This window comes from Ambystoma mexicanum, chromosome 5p (genome assembly GCF_040938575.1).
Source record: "Ambystoma mexicanum isolate Mex_15411 chromosome 5p, UKY_AmexF1_1, whole genome shotgun sequence".
NCBI lineage: Eukaryota > Metazoa > Chordata > Amphibia > Caudata > Ambystomatidae > Ambystoma > Ambystoma mexicanum.
The window spans coordinates 800,311,498-800,329,865 of record NC_090930.1 but is presented as its reverse complement, the minus strand read 5'-3'; the positions used below and the strand labels follow the sequence as shown (position 1 = coordinate 800,329,865).

The following is an 18,368-nucleotide window of genomic DNA, read 5'->3' as shown; positions in this document are numbered from 1 at the left end:
CTGTGTGATGCCGCTGCCCATGCACGCCTCTCCCCCCCCACCCCCGTATCGCTAACTGTGCCCTCGTGTCCACACCTGCTTCTGGACTTGCAGCCCCTCCAACCAACATCGTTTGTTTACCATTAACCCTCATCATTGCTTTTCAAGAGGAACTGTTTTTCCGTTGGGGGTGGGGGTGCGGGGGGGAGGGAGTCAGTAGTCCCCGCATTTCCCCGCGAACAAAAAGCGGCTTCATAGAAGCGTGCAGATACTTTAAACAAAAGTTTTGTGTTTGGGGGTGCCATTTTTACGCACTGATCTCCAGCTGCTCCGCGACAGGTGTAGGCAGATAACCACCCCGTGTCTTTACACCGCCACACGCTTTACTTTGATTCCCATTTACACAAAATGAATACATGCAATAGAAGGCAAAGAAAGACCGGGCTCGGTGACCTGCACCCAGGTCACGCCAGGCACCTGGAGATGGCCGCGAGAACTGCCAACAGTTGCGCCGGACGCTGGTCTGAGCGCTAATCCCGGCTCCTACACCTGACAAGAGTGTATTCTCCTGGGCGAGCCTTTACATCACCCACAGGCGACCCGAGAAACGGCGATACGCGTCATATACAAAGAGAGTAATTACCAGTACAGAGGTGACTCACTATACATGGGCGCGTACTAATGCTCACCTGCACCCCAGCTGCAGGAGCCAACCTCACCAATGCAGCTAGAAGAACGTCTTATTAATATTAATAATAAACATAATGCTATTATTATTATTATTAATAATAATGATAATAATAATAACTCCTTTATTGCTTATTCAGGATTGCATGTCGCAGGGCTACAATCAGAAATGAATATGGTCCAAACTCAGCGGTGCTCATTGTGGCCGATAGTTCAGTCGGAACAATGATGGCGAGGCCCGCCTTCTCGTCTCAGTTTGGTTTCAGTTCCCCGTGAGTTACTGTTTGCGAACCGCTCGTTTTTGTGAGCGACGATGTCACTGGGCAGTGACAGCGCCTCGTGGCATTACGCCTCTGTCTACGTCTATGAAGAAAGTGGGTTACGATAAAAACACATCTTTTTTTGTATAGCGCTTGGAGTGGTAGTGCACTATAGTGCTCTCGAAGTGGTAAATTTACGCAGCTCAGATAGATGAAAGGTTGAACAGTTCCTTTCTGGGTAAAATACCGATCACTGCAACAAAGGCTTAACTGCGTGAGCTATCTCACAGCAGAAGGATGTGCAGAGATCTCAAATGTACGTAGCTCATTTGCTGATGAGGGCTGTTTTGCTTTTTCCCAGAAGCAGGGGTCAAGTCCTAAAAATTAAAGTGGGGGACTCATCAACAAACGTAATGGGATGTGACGTCACCAGAATTTAGCATATCAAGGTGAAATACGCACATTTCATTAAATTGGCTTTGCATAACCACCCAAATTGAACAGGACGAATCGCATGTGCCTTTCATAAAATCAACACACACGCAAAATCAAGACAGGGCATTTTATACAGGGCAGCTTTAATTCTTAAATTCAAAGAGGACATCCAATGTTTCTCTTTTAGCTAGGGGGGCTGAGTCCACCCTCTGAATAAAGTGGGTGGACTCTGTACCCCCGCATGTACCCTCGACTTGAGCCCTGCCCGGAAGGGCATACGTAAACCTCTTGTCTGGCACCAGTGTACAAGGTGCGGAGTCAGAAGGCGGGGTCCCGTCTTGAAGGGTTGTCCCGGGTCTCAGTGCCCGCGATGTGTAAACGCAGGCAGCAGAGGTTGGGAAAAGTTTGCATGCGATCTTTTGAAAATGCCACCTGAGTAGGAGGGAGCGTCGCCTTTCATTTAGCGCCAAGTGTGACTTTCAGTGCCTGGGCACCGGGCCTCGGTATGAGAGGGCTGCTTCCCTTGCACTGAGCTCACTCCTTTTTTTGTCATTAACGCACGCGGCCTTCGTTCGCTTTCCATCTGAAGGATGAAAAGTGCAGGCGTCCCTGTGTCAGGTGTTCACCTGGTTACCCACATGTAATGCTACAGGATAGCTCAGCGAGTTGGGCCATCACACAGATTCCATCCTAGCATGCTCGATTTAGCCTTCCATCTTTTCTCTGCTTGACTAAGAACCATTAATTGGGTGCTAATGACACGTATCATTACTGGCGTAATTACGGAGTTTTACGCCAGGCAAGTGCCCTTCTCAAAGGAACCTCCCCTCCCCCCACCGGCGCTGTAGTCTGTGCTCAACATTCACAGCGCACCGCGAATCATTTTCATTATGAAAAAGGAAGGTCTACGGGCGCTGGACTCTGTACAGGGTCGTGTGGTGCCAGTCTCCCAGCAGTGCCGCGCACGCACAGGCTGCCGGTGGCAGAGCGCCTCGTGGCATTTGGGCTTCTAAATGTACACTATAAACGAAGAGCGATGTGCATTTGCACTTGGGAGGCGAGGGAGCGCGCGTGTTCCCAGGCAGGGCCTCGGGAAGCCAGCGGAAGGAAGTTTATTCTCGCGTGTGACTGCTCGCTCGATGTGCCGAACTCACCTCTGCGCCTAGGCGCGCCAGAAAAGCCTAGGGAGCATGCGCGTGGCCGAAGGGAGCATGCGCGTGCGCGTGGGGGTTTTGCTCGTCTCGTGTGGATGCAGAGGTCATGCGTGTCTCAATGGGTAGCACCGAGCTATGATTGCGGACATTGCTATTTGCAGATGCGCTACACACGCGCACGCACATACACACATTAAAGTGATGTGCCTGCTTGTGTTTCTTGCAAGAAGAATCTCTGTTTGTGACAAAAGACTGTGTGCGTGCACATGCAATAGCCGCGTGCATGCAGGTGACTATGGGCAAGAGGAGGGGATATACACAAGCACATAATGAGGGCCACGCGTCTGTGGGTCGATTGTCTGTATTGCAAGAGTGCATTCTTGTGCATTTGGGAGTTCACAGTGTGCCTTTTTTGTAGTGGGAGCCCGTGTGTGCGAGTAGTGAGCATGTACATTTAATATGTGGGGCAGTACATGCTTGTGTATGAGTAGAAGGAGAGTGCATGAGCTTGTGAATGCTTGTGTGTGTGTGTGGGGGGGGCGATGGGGCATACCTCCATGTGAATGAGGAGGTGAAAGCAAAATGTGCATCTTTAAGTGTGTGTGTGGTCGCTGCAAAGGGCACCGAAGAAGCACACCGCTCCTCTCACACACCTTTGGTGGAGTCATTCCACACACACAGCAGCACGCCCCATATCGATTCCACTAACCCTGGGCACACAGACGGCCGAGTGCTCGGCATAATTCTGGCACAGACTTCATGCAGCTGTGCGTCTTTTGGAGAGAGAACACTGCGTTGTCTGAGTGTGTGTGCTGAAGGGCCCTGCATACAATGGCGTGCGGTGGAACGTAACGGATGCAGCTCAAGATGCCGCCTGGCTGCTATGAAGCAAAGGGGGGGGACTGATAGTGAAGGAAACGGAGTTTCTCTGAAAGAGGAAAGGCTTGTATGAGTGGAAGGGGACGGTTCATACGTGAAAGAGTGTAAGGAGAAAGGCGCATTGCTGGCATGTGTTTGTGGAGAGTGTATACAGTACTCGTCTGTGTGAAAGGTACCCATATTATCTGTTAAGGAGGAAGGTTCACATTATGCGCATGAAGGGGGTGGGCGTGCATCTTCCATGCGAAGCAGGAGGTAGGTGCAAGGGGCATAGTTTGTAAGTGAGGGCACAGCAAGGCGCATGCTGGCGTGTGTGGTAGGAGGAACGTCCATCCAATCCAGGACGCATTGAAGGGGGAGGGCTACGCGTGTATGCGCGATGTGATGTCATCTTGTACGCCTGATACACGGAAGGTGAATGCTTGTACGTGTTAAGGAAGTCAACGCATGTTGCATTGATTTTGACTGCATAGGTGCCTGCCTGCTTGTGGTAAAAGGCGCTGCTGGCCTGAACACGTTGTATATTGCTTAGGGCAGACCACTTTGATCTTGATTCAAATGGTGGCTTTATTAAAAAGAAGTCAACTCCCTTCAAATTAAGTATTCACCAAACTCTGATGCCAAAGCTGCAGTTAGATTATATTTCAGGTGGTTTCAAGATGTCCAAGGAATACGATTTGCACCTCAGAATAAACTTAGTTCCTCAATCCACCATTTGCTTCTGACTATGGGTCATTACACCAGACAATTCCCTATTTGATGCAAACTTTTCTTTTTGACCCTGTCCCGGGTTTATTCAGGACTGGGAATATGTGGCAACTGAGGGCCCCTAGTGATTATGTAAATGTCATTGCTGTAAGTCCACATACAGTTTTGAGTACTTGCTCCAGAATGTTTTATAAAGTGTTTCTCACTTGTTTGGAAAACCCAATAGACTGGACTGCTTTAACCAGCTAAATACGAGCAGTAGAATATGTCCAACTCCTCTGCAGCCTAGGTTCTGCTATGTAGTTTTATAGCTGTTTGATAAAATGATCACAGACCTGGACTCCATGAGAGGCAGACTTGGGTGCAAAACTCTCATAACTGTTTCTTTCTCCTCACTTTTGTTTTTCACAGTCTGATGGAGATCTTTGTAACTTCGAAAGGACATTAATTGTTTCAGCTCAGCACAATATTTTCACTTAGTGAAATACATAATATCAAAACTGAAATGTTCATGACTTTTATTTTTTTGGCCATTAGCTGATGAGATGCCCAACAACACTGTCAATTTAAATTGACACCACAACTATTTCGCTAAAGCAAACTGATGCCTAGACACTGTCAACGGCACTGCTCCTTTTCAGTGTGAGGCAGATGCCCAGTGCATGGAGAATCAAAGGCCAGTGCAGATTGACGTATATGTGAGAGGGCTGCCATAGAAATGCATCATTTTAGTTGTGATTTCTACCTCTCATTACCTCAACAAAGGGGCACCTGCTGAGTGCAGGTAATCACCTGCCCATATCATAGCACCGAACACATTGGTCCTTTCAGTAAACAGGAGATTTTTTTAAATTTTTTTAAAAAATATTTATTGAATATAGCTGAAAAATCAACTTTTTCAATGTTTAACAAGTTCACAAACATCTTACAAATTACACACATAACACATAGTGATAAGAATACACTGAAGTTAATTTATCATAAAAAACTTAATGTAAATAAAAGAAAAGAAAAGTTGTGAAATTGCAGAAGGGATCAAAATTGAACAAGAACTCAAACCAAAAAAACAATTAGAACAGGAGATTATTAATGCACCAGTTTAAAATGGAACGTCGTTTATAAAAATGCAAAGAGGCCAGACAAAAATATACTATTTTTTACCGGAGAAGAGGGATTGCTTTATAGGCATTTTAAAATGATAAAAGCCCAGTGGTAGGATGTCATTAAGTGTACTGAATGGCAAACTCATGCATTAAATGAATGATATTAATTAATTCAGAGGCCCTCTTTACAAGTATGGCTGTAAGTGGTAACATTGGAGATAACTGGTTTACCTCCAATGTTACCACTACACCAAATTATGAGTTTTGATGTTGAGTGGAGGATTTTCCTCCAGCAAAACCCTGGAGGTAAATCTTCCCACTCAATGTAAAAAAAACAGCGGAATTACCACTTGTAATTCTACCGGTGGTAATTCCACCAAAAATCCCCAATGGAGTCCTATGGACTCCAGAAGAGGGGGATTTACACCACCTACCTTCACTTGTAATCCTTTGGTAAATCCACCGGACCAAGTGGGGGTAACTGTAAATCCGTTTGGTGGTATTTGAGAGGATTTACCTCTGAAATACCTCCATTCTCGTAATGAAGCCCAGAGACTTTTAATGTAGTATTTTATTTATCCAACAACTGTCAGATTATTGTACTAAGCATATAATAATGTAGTGGAGTTCAAATAGTATCCCAGAGAGTAAGCATGTAGAAAAGCAGTGATTCGTTTGTGTGCTTTGAGTAACATTGGCGTTTGATGCAGCCTGATATTACGCTGTCTTCAAGTTAAAAGTGAGTTTCAACCCCAAACCTGCTAGCCACCACCTTTGGAATTCTTCCAGAGGAGACTGTTACAATATGCATTAAAATGCCAAGTATGCAAAATCTGTGGACTTCACACTTCACACAAGAGTACTAGCCAGAGTCAACAGATGGTTGTATTTACAAGACACCCTTAAAGACACATTCATTGCAATTAGCTGGTACCTTTTGAGCCTACTTAAAAGAAAATAAGCCATTTGCTCAGACCAATGCAATGAGAATAATAGGGCCTCTAAAAAAAAGTACCAGTCAACAATTAATCAAGGTCTCACAAAGAACTGTTTACACACCTCATCTGCTGACCATGAGACTCCCAAGTCAAATTACTGGGCATGTCCAAACATGGACATTTCCCTTGCTTCAAAACAGTACATGTTAATTACCATTAACTCTATATGCCAATGTGAATATTATCCATATTTATGGAACTGCAAGACCCAGGAAGATGAAACCTAGTGTGTTTCGAAGATCAGCAACTTCTTGCTAATTTGACTCCAACTTAACATCGTATACATTCATCAGACATTATTATAAATAGAATAAAATCATAGTTTTATAAAGCAAAATGCCAAATAGTAATGTTGCATACCCATCCATGCATCTGCAAGTACATCTTTCAATAATCTTGATTTCATTGAAATAGTATATTTCTGCCACAAATTATTGAAGAAAAATACAGTTGCTGTCAAAAGTATCAGGGGCAGTGCTGGCGCCCAAAAGTATCTGATCACACAGATAGAAATTACAATCATCCAATAAAGAATGGTGTGTGTATTTAATGGGAGTGGAAACCAATAGATGGATCAGGCCAATCAAATAGTGTGAACATAACATGAAACAAACATAGGGATTTTGGACACTTTAAAAGTAGTGTGAGCATACAGGAGAGGGGTATGACATTGGATAATCTGATGTCTGCCCAACAAGAAGAGTGCTGAACTGGGAATATCTGCAAATGAATAGCCTTGCCCAGGAGAAAGTGATTCTGGTGGTGACAGATTTCACCTGTGCCAGAGGGCACCAGATAAGACCAGATGCCTAACAGATGCAGGTTCCATGAACTAAAAGAAATACCCCAAAGTAAGTATACAAATCCCCTAAAGAATGTCAGATTTGCCCTTCATCCCCCAACCCTTCATTCTGAAATTGCATAGTGAGATTCATATGTAATTTGATAGGGCAGGGGTATTTATATTAGTTCACTACAATCTGAAAATCCTTTTCTCAGGCTGGGTGGGTGAGTCAAAATAGCGTGTGAATTCTAAATTGAACATAATACTTCCCTAACCCGTAACCAGCAGACTTCTAATGCAAGTAATTATAAGCATATTATAAACTGCACACACGTTAGCAGCTCACAACACCATATCTACAATGGAAACGAGAGACCGGAAGCAGTTATTTGATTCCAGCATGCACATGTATCATTTGGGGAAAGCTAGGTTTTTGCATCATTTTTAAATGCATTTTAATGGGCAATTTGAACATGTTTTAATGTATGGAACTGTTGAAATATAGGCAGAAGTGAAATTAGAAGACCTATTGTAATTTAGAACTTAATGTAGATACACAATTGATTATGCACATGCGTGTGTTTGTGTGAGAAATAATGAGACACACACAGGCAGGTCATTTATTTGGTTGTAAACCACCTGTCTGTGATTGTATAACATTATGTTGAGTTCCCCTGCATAAAGATGGGGATCACCATTCTCCTGATTTCACCCCTTAATTTATTTATGTTACATTCAAGTTTTGACCAACCCCCCTGATTTTTGCCTAGAATTGTTGGGTGGGACTGTATAATTAGGGGGTAGTAGGTTCGGGTTGGCCACCAGACGCAATACATAAACACTCCTGACATAATACATATGCATTGACCAAAATATATCTTAGAACACTTTTTTAGAAATCACTGCTAATGGACAGACTACACCCTAGCACCAATCATGTATGTGTCCAGTTCTTCTACCTGCAACACCAATGCATTGCTCATTGTTATTATTTTAGCAAAGCCATATGTCCACATGAAGATATCAAGATCTGAATTTCTTTTTATATTGAAAAGAGAAAAAACTGGAGAGAATTCCCTTTTTTGGCCTAGACCCTACTATCCTTTCATTCGCCACGTGTAAGCAAACAGGTTACACAAAAACTGCTATCAGGTAATAAAATAGCAGCAAAAATGTCACCGGTAAAAAAAATTGGGCAAAAATGCTGTGATTCGACCCAGTAAAGGTGTACCCCATTATACCATTTAAGGGGAGCAGGGGTAATGGGAGTGTCCCCTGCTCCCCTTAAATGGTATAATGGGTCCGGGCGTTGTGGGGGTGTCCCCTGTATCCTTTACATGATTGTGGTGGCAAAACCACAGCTTTTTTGCCGCAGTCTTTTGTAAACACAGCCATTTTTGCCGTGATTTTAAGACATGGAACCCAAAAACTAGTCATAAAGTGTATCCTACACCACCAGAATTGGGAGTAGTGCTAAAATAGGGCAATTCTAAGCTGTAGCCTAGGGTGTTAATAGCAAAGCGCACCAAATTGGGTTCTATTGAAAGGTGAGGCGTGTTCTTAAATGACAATTTAACTTTGGACAACATAAATTCTGGCATCAGCCCCAAACAGAAGGCCAAAATCTACTCCAAATTCATACTGCAGATGTTACTTGAGTTAAGTGGAAATGGTGACATCATAGTGGCAGGAAAAATACTGTGTGGCCAGTGAAATGGGATGGGAGAAGATGCCTTCTATTTTTTCCCCAACATTTTTCTGTGTTTAGAAAGGGATCAGGGCATGTTTGTGACTTTGCAGGGAAGACAATCGTGTTCCAATCTTCTAAGGGTAACATTTCTTGCCTGTTTGTATCGGCGTGTTTTCATCTTTATAAGTGAGATTGGCATTACCGGAGTGGTTTAGGCATCAGGACTGCATGGTTGTGTGTATATGTAATGGAATAACGGTGTTACCTCCTTCATAGGAAAGATAGAGGCAGAGGGCATCATCTGTTCATGGTTCAACCAGGATGTGTGGTTACATGTGTTTTGGGGGAAACAGTGTACAATTCAGGACTGCCTTAAGGAGGGAAGTACAGTAGTTTCCTGGATTTTGGAGGATGGCAGAGAGCATTTAAATCTGTGTATGATAGGGTGCGTGTTTATAAGTGTATGTTTGGATGGCAAGGGAGAATCGTACATGTTTATACTGCAGTTGTGTAATGGCTTTTTTTGGTAGCAACATTTCAGTAGCTTGATGGAATACTAAACGTTTTGTAAGACCAAAAACACATCTACAGATGGAAATGAGACTATCAAGCCCGGAGTTAGACACACATAACAAAGTTCATTTAACTTGAATGGGCTCAGGTTCAACCACGACCCATATCTCAGGGAGAGTATCAAAGTGAGTGATTTGTCATAGAGGCAGTCCCTCTTTGATACACCATTCACAAAAGTTACAGCTGGTGTGACTTATTGCGTTTTCCTGTTAGTTACACAATTGTCCAATGAAAGATAGGTTAGTCATTAGCTCTTTGCACAAACACCAGGCCTCACAAGATAGCCACCCAGGATAAGGAGACGCCAACCATATCTTATATTTTTCCTTGCTGCCAGTGGTTAACGTTCCACCTTGCAGTTGCAAAAACGAACAGTTCCTGCAATAACATTTTTTTTGCTAACTTTTGGCACATATGCCACAAGCACAGTTTTTCTCAGCAAGACCCACAGCATGGAGTCATAAATACAAAAATGGCATTCCTGCTGTAGCAAAATTAAGTAGCTTAGGGCTAAGCAATGTATTACATTTGAACAAACCTTCCTTTTAGCCTAAGCAAATAAATTTTGTTCAATTGGTGCCATCCCCCTAGGTGTATGGCCATACAGTCATCATAAATGCGTTCCTAATCATCCAGCTCAATGGCCATTAAATCGCTAATTTGTACCTCCTGCATTATCAGGGCATTTCTAACCTTAACAGGAGGTATGGGTTTGGGTATACAGTCCATGGCTATCATAGTACAGCAGATAGGGATGCATTGAACACAGAGGCAACACCCCAACACCAATCCTATGATGATAAAGAGGGCTAACATTATTTTCCATCTTCAAGTGCTTAATATGTTCCAAAACCATGAGGGCAGATCCCAGGATACAGGTTACACATGGACATGGTCTGCTAGATATTGCATTCTGGTAATTGCATCAAAAATGCCCCTGGAATATTTGGGTATGGAGATGCAACAGGAGGATCCCACAATTTTACTAACTCCTCCCCTGTCGGCCAGAATGATGCTCAAAACCATATGATTTTGGAGTGCCACTAATCTAACTGACCGTTGCTCCAAAGTAATATTAGTGAGGATGTCTACTGTCTCGATGGTGTCCTCCAAAACTCTAGCCAATCTCCTAATGTCTGCTGAGTTTATGCCTGCCCCCGCCTGAGAAAAAAATCCCTTTAATATATCCCCAAATTTTTCTCCAGCAGTACCACCCTGGATTTCTCGTTTCACATGCCTTTTGAGCATCTCAGAAGAGTTTGCATAATGTACATCTGGAAATAACGCTCCAAAGTGACAAGCTCCTCTTCACTTGGAAGGCAACCATGAGTATGCCAATTGGCCACAAATAAAATACATACTTGGGCTAACATACAAAGGTTCAGTGTTATAACAGTAGGATTGGAAGGAAGTGCAATGGTATGGGTACATCGGGTACTGTGACCTGCTTTGAAGGTGCCGTTTTTTGAAAAAAGCACAAATGAGGCTTGCGAAAAGTCATACAAAGCATACCTAGGGAGGACAATGTTTTGAAAGTTGTTCATATTTGTATATCCATTGTACATAAATACAGGTAGATTATTAGAAGCCACCAAGTCTTTATAGCGATAGTCTGTCCAATAATCAGTAGCCCAGAAACAATTTAAGCACTGTAATAGGGTTATATGAAAATAATAAGCAAAACTGTTCTGAACCTTGTGGGTTGAGCCACTGCTGTGTGTCCTCCACCAGTCGCTTATACAATACGGGGTCCATAAGGCCTGATACATGGCAGTGAAGGGGTATGAGAATTCCTTCCAGGATAGTTGGTGTTCACAGTGTTGGGGATATTGGGCAACGATCCAACAATTTGTTTTGTCCCAAACCTGGTGGGTCTCATTTAATAAGGTCAAAAAGGAGGTGTTTTGATATCCCACTCTCTTTTCCCTGTCGAAAGGGTGAATAGTATAAGGTTTAACAAACAGAGAGGGTGTAGTAGGTGTTATAGATAATGTTGTATGCATGGGTATGTTCACTTTCAAAGTCCGAAAAACCAAAAACAAAATTATCAAAATAAACAGAATCAATAAAATGATAATACAATTCTCTTTTGTTGTCCATGGTCATCTATTATTTAGGTTATAATAGGCCATGGCTCTTCGGTTTCCAAAGGGGTACATAGTTCTCAATGTCCATTAAGAAGCCTCACTGATACAGGCTTTATAAATTCATCCATGGTTGGCACCTGACCACGTGGCCTATCTTGACTGAAGACTTACTTCTGTTCCCTGCTCTCCTCTGCCTCCAGGTGTCTTTTGGGAGCATGGAGGGAATGCAGTTGGCTTCTTATCGGTATAGCACAGGGTGCCACAATTTCCTACCATTAGAAGTATGTCCCTATTCTTTACTTTTATGTAGGTTATAGCATGCCACTCCTGGTACAGAGTGATCCTGAAACAACTCAGGTGTCTCAGAGTCCAAGGGATCATTAGGATGTTTAAAGTCTGGGTCAGTGTATTCCCCATCACTGAAAGGTACGTACTGCGGTACGTATTCACCTTCACCTTCTCCTACCCCCTCTACCCATTTGTCATAGAGCAAAGTCAGGGGTACCCACTTCAGATGTGCTGCATGTATCCAATGTTTTCTTCCTTCCACTCAGATAGCAGTCTGAGTGGCCAGCAGGACCTGAAATGGTCCTTTCCAGCGAGGCTCGAGGCGGGATTTTCTTTGGAAGTGTTTCACCAAAACATAGTCCCCTGGCCATATGGTATGACGAGGACCCACAGATTTATCAGGCAGAGCATCTCGGTCCTGTTGATGAATAAAACAAACATGTTGACTCAACTGTTTACAATAGTCAACCCACAATGGGTATTCAATCGCTGATATTTTCCTAGGTTTTGGAGCATTCCAAACATTGGCAGGTCTCCCATTACAATCTCATAAGGTGAGAGGCCAGTTTTAGTTTGTACTGTAGTTCTCATGGGCAATAGAGCTAGGGGTAATGCATCGGGCCATTTTAATCCGCTGAGTGCACATTTATTTGCCAGTTTGTTCTTGAGTATGCTGTTATGTCTCTCAACTAAAGCAGCTGATAGCAGGTGATTGGCCACATGGAATTTCTTTCTGATTTGTAACCCTTCACACACATGTTGTATTACTGTGGCTGTAAAAATGAGGTCCATTATTGGACCAAATAATACGAGCCAGTCCAAATGGGGAAAATATTCTTTCAACATAATATTTGCTGTTGAAAAGGCTGTGTTATCTTTCAAAGGAAACGCCTCAATCCATTTGATTAATGCACAGATTACTACCAGAACCTATTTATAATTTTGAAATTGTTCCATTTCAATGTAATCAAAATGTATCACTTCAAATGGCATTGAAGGTGGACTGAAACTGCCCTTTTGTACTCGTGTTCCTTTCCAATTTTGTGTTGTAAAAAGATCATGCAATTTTGTACCAGGCATTCAGCTATTTGGTTTATTTATATTCCTCCAAACTGGGTCTGCATGTTTACAAATCCTTTTTGCACAAATGTGGGCTGGGCCATGAGCCATAGTAACTACAGTGTGTACATAGGCATTTGGTAACATCCATTTTTGTTTAGTGTGGTTGGCCCAACATCCTTCGTCATTTGAAATGGCTAGTCCAGAACCCCACTCTTCAATTTCTTCTGCCATAGCCTTAGCCTGTATTTCTTTTATGCTGCTTATCCATTCATCCACAATTCCGTTTTCAAGTACCCATCTAACGGGTCCCAATACATACATTCCAGAATCTGTCGGTATCAGTTTGTTTGGCTATTCTGTATGCCAATGCATTGCCCTTTCCAACATCATTTACAATTTTCTGGTGTGCCACACATTTTATGATTGCCTGCTGAGTGGATAGATCCAGCGCCGATCAACATTGTACTATCAAAGGACCCTGCTGAATATTGGTAACATGGGATGTTAAAAATCACCTTTCAGCCAATAGTTTTCCTGAATTATGAGCTATACCAGAGGCATACTGACTGTCACAATAAATATTTACTTTGAGCCCTTGAGATATCTCACAAGCTAGGGTCAGGACAGTTATTTATGCTGCTTATGCACAATTATAAGGGATCATTCTAGTTTCCACTACTGTGTCTAGTGTGGTAATTGCATATGCAGAGGTACCATCTGGGAGCTTAAAACAAGAACCGTCACAATACATCTCTCCACCTGGGGATGGCAAAGGTGTATCAAATGAATCAATTCTTCCTTTAGTTTCTTGCTCAGTAACAAAATGCAATCATGGTTATTGTCATGAATATTGTTTTCCCCATGAATGGGTAACATTTCAGCCGGATTAAAGGAATTGCATCTTTTAATTCTTATGTGAGGCGCAAACAAAATGAGCTCATACCTAGTGAGGTGAGCAGATGTGAGATGTTGAGTTTGCGTCCTATTCAATAATATATCTACTGAGTGAGGCATCATCCTGGTTAAGAGGGACCCAAAACCATGCCTCATCTTTTGTTTTACTGAGACAGCATGTGCAGCCACTGCTTTGAAACATTTAGGGAAAGCGCATGCAACAGGATCCAAAGTGGAGGAAAAATATCCACATGGTCTACTTTTCCCTCCATGTTCCTGCGTTACTATGCTGACATGCTTGATACCAAGGCAGTGGTGAACAATCATCTTTCTTTGTTAATGCTAGAAAAGGTTTAATAATGAGTAAAAGATTAGGAATCCACTGTCTACAATAGGACGTCATCCGTTTTAAAGTTCTAACCTTGGTCTGAGTTTTTGGGATCACCATATCAGAAATAGTTTCCTTTCAGGTGCAAGGCACCTTCCCTCCTTCAAAAGGAGGTATTCTAAATAGGTGACCTCCTGTTGACAATACTGACATTTCTTCAAGGATGCTTTGCGTCCAGTACTAGCTTGGTGCGTTAGTCATTTTATAGTGCCTACCTGACAAGAGTCCTGGGAGTCTGCTGCAATTAATAGATCATCAATGTACTGTATTAACATACAAGTTTAAGGTAACACCAGGGTGTCTAGTTGCTCTTTTAGATCCCTGCTGTAAATACTGGGGCTCTCAGCACATCCCTGGGGTATTCAGGTAAATGGGAAGGATTGTCCCCGAAGAGTAAAGGCATAGAAACACTGACTATATGGGTATATTGGGATACTAAAGAACACATTTTTAAGATCAATGACAGACAAGTAAATTACTTGTGATGTCTGGAATGATAGGAAATTGTGCCAAAACAACTTTGTTGATAGCTCTTATATCAATTACAAAGCAGTAGGGTAAGGGATTGTCACCCATTGTGTACATCGGCAAGATGGGGCTATTGAAAGGGCTACCAGAAATTTCCCCTATAACGTACGGTGTATGAGGTCAGAGATGGTAGTTTTGAGTGCTGTTTTTCCTTCCACTGAGACCTTGTACTGTGGTATGCAAGGAAACATGATGTTTGGTTTCAACATGATTCATATTGGTAAAATATCGAGGATTCCCACATCATTGTCATTAAGGGTCCATACGGATGTCAATACATTTTGCAATTCACTAGGTAATGACAATGCATGGAACTGGGAAACAGAATCTAGCCTAGGGGAAATAGTTAAATAAATTCCATTGCGCAACAATAGATAATGGTGTTTAGCTGTTTCAACAAGTTGAGTCCCAAAACATTTTCCCAACTGGAGGTCAACAAAAAGGGACATTTATCGGTAAAGTGTCCCAGGGAAATGGGTACTGGTTTGGAGACGGGACTAATTTACAGGCGTACCTGCGAACCCCACAGAAATGTTTTACTGCCCTGACAAGGGAATCTCTGTAACCGACATGCAGCATTTTTGCACTTGTGTATCCACTAGAAATGTGTACGGACCATCCCCTACTTTCATAGTCACGTAGGGCTCTTTTTGGTTAATGGGGATAGGGGTAGGTTCCAACTTCTGTTTCGGGCTGTCCTTGCCAAATAATATATCATTGGACATGTAATCCTCTGAAAAATAGTTCCGAGAAGGGTTATCACAAATGTTAGTACTCCCTGTAGTCTGCTGGGCATCCCTATTTCCTGACTTATTGTCAAACAGCTGTTTCTGAGAAAACTGATTTCTATTTGGCCCCTGCATGCCATTGCTATGTCCTCTTGGCCATCTAGTTGACATTCCGTTTACTTTCTGCTGGAGGATTGGACACTGTGCTCTCCACTGGCAATCTTGTGTACAATAGGCACATTGATTCTGACTTACAACCACAGAGTTTAGGTGAAACTGTCCTCTGGGTTGGGCATGACCTTCACTTTGTCCTCTAGCCACTTGTTGCAAAAGCACTCTAGTCTTTAAGTCCACCTTTTTTCTACCTTTCGTTATTCACAATATTCTCATAATACTGAGTAATGTGCAAAATCTCGAAGCTGATTTGGTCTGCTAAGGCACTTTCAAAAGCCATAATTTGGGACTGAACTTCGGTCATAAGTGCACGTACAAACCTATCAGAAAAAAATCCTTTTCTTGGTTCAGTACTCAAATCTTGTCCACTGTAATCAGAAAACACTTGTTCAAATCTATTGAAATATTCTGTTGCGCCCTCATTTTTACTCTGTATGCAGGTAACCAATTTATCCCAATTAATTTTCTTTTTGGGCAGTAAAGTCTTCAGTTTAGTTAAGATGGAATTGAGCAAATACTGTATAGTTTGAGGCAGTTTCTCACCGGCCTTTCACATCGCGGTTAGCAGCCTTAAGTCCCAGACATCTGCTGGTCGTCCTGATCCCTAATCTGTTTCCACAGGTCAGAAGGCAGGATAACAGGAAATATCTCTTATGGTGAATACAGGGGATGCAAGAACCGACTGTACTTCTTTGTAAAATCCAGTGGGATTTTTCCTAATGTCTGGACTAGATTGTTAACAGTGTTCACCTCTTGCCTGGAAAAGGGGCCATAGACAATCTGTTCGAGATAGTGAGTTGGGGTGGTAATGTCATGTGCACAATCATCCAGGTGATCAGGGTGTGGTTCAATTTTCGGTGGGACTAGAGTTGGTGGTATTTCTCTCATAGGTAGTTGCAAAGTAGGTAATGTTAGCCTATGATTCATTAATAAGCCTTGGTTCAGAGACAGAGTACCCGGTGGGATGTGGGGAAGGAGGTAGTCTCTATGTTTCCTCATGATTTCAGTGGGACAACACATGTTTTTTCGAAGACACTCATCATGTAACCACTCAGCCATTACTTGTAACACTTGTTGTTGTGCCAGGAGTGAATATTGCGCAAATGTTTGGTGGATGGTTGTAGGGGCGAGAGAGGGATCAGAGATCCATCTCACTGCATCCCTCATAATAACGCTGTCCTCCCCTGATTCCTCTAAAAGTTGAGGGAAAGAGTCTTTTGGGTATAGGCTGGGAACATAGTAGGGAAAGGCATAGATTCTCTTATTTGGTCACTTAACTGGTCCATTTCTTCCTTTAGTGTAAACAAATCTTCAAGGTGGTGGTACACGTTGTCCATGGTGGACAATGCACAAGCATCATGATTTAATTGTTGTGAGTCTAGTGGCACTGGGGTGTCATTGACATCTTTCCACACCCGCTTGAGCACTTTACCCGTTTGTTCTAACAAATACTTTTGTTCAGAAAGGGAATACTCATTCATAGAGTGGGAGACGGCAGTTTGGCCATCCCACAAGATGCCGTCCACTGCTAAATTTGCCAATTCCTTCTTCTGATTGTTGTTCAAAGTACTGCAGGTAAGGAACCCTATTCTGGAAATCCCTGAGGAAACTCCTATCCTTATCCTTTGTAAGGTGGGAGGTGTATCATCTGATGGGGCTGAGATCAAAGTCGGAGAGGCATGTCAGACAAAGTAGGAGTTAATGGTATTGCATTTTGTGGTACTGGTGGCAAAGGTTGTACTAGAGGCAGTAGTGCTGGTGGTGTGTTGGGGACATAGAGAGGGGGAGAAAAGGGTGGATCTCTTTTCTCAGTTAATCATCAGGTGAAAATACCTCTATGGAAGGATATATCTTACAATAGTCTAATTGGAATACCCTATTAACCCCCCTACAACTATCTTCTTGTTTCTTATGGTCATGTAATAATGCACTTCCCCCCTGAGACTTTTGTCTGCAGGCCTGTTTTTCTGTTCTTTTGATGCATTGGGTGGCAGCAGTTCTAGCTCAAATGTTGGATTTTGGTTAAATCAAAAGAACTATTTTCAGGCCACCATTAATCGGGTACATGTCTGGTCTGGTGGTGCCAAAGACCATCAGAAATGATTGCTCCTAAACCATATTTAATATACATTTTATACACGGGGGAACCCTCATGTGGGGGAGGCTGTCAATATTCCAAACCACTGGGTTTTTGTTTACAACAGCAAAGTCCTGCCCAACAAGTGCGTATTTTACTAGAACCAGGCATTTTCCTAAAACACAATAGTACCTGGAAACTTATTTGCAAATATCTTTAGCAACCAACTCGAAACAAACTCACCTGATCAAAAAACGAGCTCACCAAACCTCCATCAAACAATGTCTGTGTCTGATGGTCTCTCAAAATGCGAAACACAGTCGTGGCTGCAACGGTTCGGGACTCTTGTCGGGATGATGACTGGGCGAGGAGGCCCAGGGGGATCACGAGTAGCAGCTAAGAGAAACTTTGTCTCCTTTGGCAGGGATCCCCAGTACTCGATGGTCCAAATGCTCGGTCACTCGGTCCTCGAAATCCGATGAATCATCTTTGAAAGGGTCCCTGTTCTGGTGCCATTTTTATAAGAACAAAAACACATCTACCAATGGAAATGAGACTATCAGGCATGGAGTTGGACAAACATAACAAAGTTTATTTTGCTCATGTGGGCTCAGGTTCGACCAAGACCCATATCTCAGGGAGAGTAGTGAAGTGAGCAATTTGTCAGAGGGGCAGTCTCTCTTTTATACACTGTTCACAAAAGTTACAGTTGTCGTGACTTATCACAGGTTTCCTGTTAGGAACACAATTGTTCAATAAAAGATAGGTTAGTCATTAGCTCTTTGCACAAACACCAGTCCTCTCAACATTAGCCACCCCATATGAGTAGGCACCAACCATATCCTATCTTTGTCCTTGCTGCCGGGGTTTAAAGTTCCACCTCGCAGCTGCA

The 18,368-nt window shown here is 42.8% G+C and overlaps 1 protein-coding gene across 6 annotated transcripts in view; it reads left to right on the top strand.

The window, feature by feature from the left end:
- PDE1C (phosphodiesterase 1C) overlaps positions 1–18,368 on the top strand; it is a 2,232,090-nt gene that overhangs the window by 1,010,738 nt on the left and 1,202,984 nt on the right. The window lies entirely within an intron of this gene.